At 22.7% G+C, this 1,932-nt stretch overlaps 1 long non-coding RNA gene across 1 annotated transcript; it reads right to left on the bottom strand.

Moving 5' to 3' along the window:
- Positions 1-285: 285 nt before the first annotated feature.
- Positions 286-715, bottom strand: LOC146887004 (uncharacterized). The gene is made up of 2 exons (XR_014994270.1): positions 616-715; positions 286-538 (listed from the first exon to the last, which is right to left on the bottom strand). It is a non-coding gene; the product is annotated as an uncharacterized LOC146887004 (long non-coding RNA).
- Between the last annotated feature and the right edge of the window lie 1,217 nt (positions 716-1,932).

The raw sequence follows: 1,932 nt of genomic DNA on the forward strand, positions 1-1,932 counted from the left end.
TAAAATACTATGGGTTTTAGAACCTCCATAAAATAACATAGGTTTCAGAACCCCCATAAAATACCATGGGTTTCAAAACCCCCTAAAATACCCTGGGCTTCAAAACCTCCGTAAAATACTATAGGTTTCAAAACCTCCATAAAGTACCATAGATTTTTAAATTATTATTATTATATTTTTACTCATTTATCATTTATGTATTCATATATATTTTTTCAATCACAATTATTTACATTTATTCTATTTTTTTAATCTATATTTAATGAAATTATACATAAATAGATATAAACTCATCAAATTGACAAATTATTTATAGATGACTAAATGTATATCAAAGTATAACAAATATACGAATTCAAATTCAAATTCAAGTACAATATTAGTCAACAAAAACTATCATGAAGTACTGCAATGGTTCTCAAAACATAAAATGATTCAATTAACTTCCACATTATATTATATTCTTCAACTATCACATATGATTTTCCTCATGTCCAGAACTTGTTGTATTAGTTGGCACACTTCCTTGATCAGAAACCTACAATATAAATGTGAATCATAATTACAAATGTAAACTCTGAAAAATAAAAGAAGTTATACAGTCTTAAAAATTACCGGTGCAGGATTGAACATAGTCAACTCAGGAGGCAATTGACCTTGATAATTTTGAGAAAAGAAGTCATATGACTTACTGTAACAAACAAAAAGAACCTGTCTTAGTGTTGGAAGCTAGAAATTCCTGGCAAGTTCCAATCCCTTGCAATATTCATAGAAGTCAGCAAGATTCTCATCCTGCATAATGTTCATAAAAGAACATCAATGTAAGATCCACGGAATTTAATTAATTAAATAAATAATTAATTAAGAAATGCAGGAGGGTAGTGCATTTATGACATTAAATTCTGTTATGTATGATGTGGAAAAGTGCTAGCTCATATGGTTGAGAGTACTTTGATTGTGTGAGAGGACTTGGGTTCGAGTCCTATGTATGCCAATTATGTGTGTTTTTGATATTATTGTTTTAATAATATGTTGGGCCACATTTGTGTATGAGATAATGCTTGAATTGTGTGTGTTAACTAGAGATGGCAAATAAACCCGTGCCCGCCCGAACCCGTCCCCGTTTTGACGGGGAATCCCCGCTTTGACTGGGTATGGGTAATACTCGAAATTTTCAACTGGGGATGGGGATATATATATACCCGCCCAAATACTCGTCCCCGCTTAAATTACTAAACTATTTATAATTTATTAAATAATCTAAAATATATATATAAATAAATAATATATTTACACATAAAATATAATATAATATAATATAATATAATATAATATAGTATATATACATATAAATAAAATATACTTTTTTATATATATATATATATATATATATATTTACACATATACATGTAATATAATATAATATAATATAATATAATATAATATAATATACATATAATATATATACATAATAATATAATATAATATATATAATATATACGTATAAAACAAATTAATCATTTAACTAGTGAGATCTTTTATAAACAAATTTATAACATTACAAATTTATAAAAATTTAAAAGAAATATATATATATATATATATAAGCATAAAATATCTACACATATACATATAATATATATACATAATAATATAATATATATTATTATATTTATATTATTATATAATATAATATAATATATACTTAAAATAAATATATATCTATAAAAATATATATATATATATATATATATATATATATATATATATAAACATAAGATATCCACATATATATATATATATATACATAGTAATAATAATATAATATATAATATAATATAATATATATAAATAATTATATATATATATATATAAACATAAGATATCCACACATATAATATATATATACATAGTAATATAATATATAATATA

The sequence above is a fragment of the Vigna unguiculata genome, chromosome 4 (assembly GCF_037176805.1).
Source record: "Vigna unguiculata cultivar grain cowpea cultivar isolate G323 ecotype 2 chromosome 4, ASM3717680v1, whole genome shotgun sequence".
Lineage (NCBI taxonomy): Eukaryota > Viridiplantae > Streptophyta > Magnoliopsida > Fabales > Fabaceae > Vigna > Vigna unguiculata.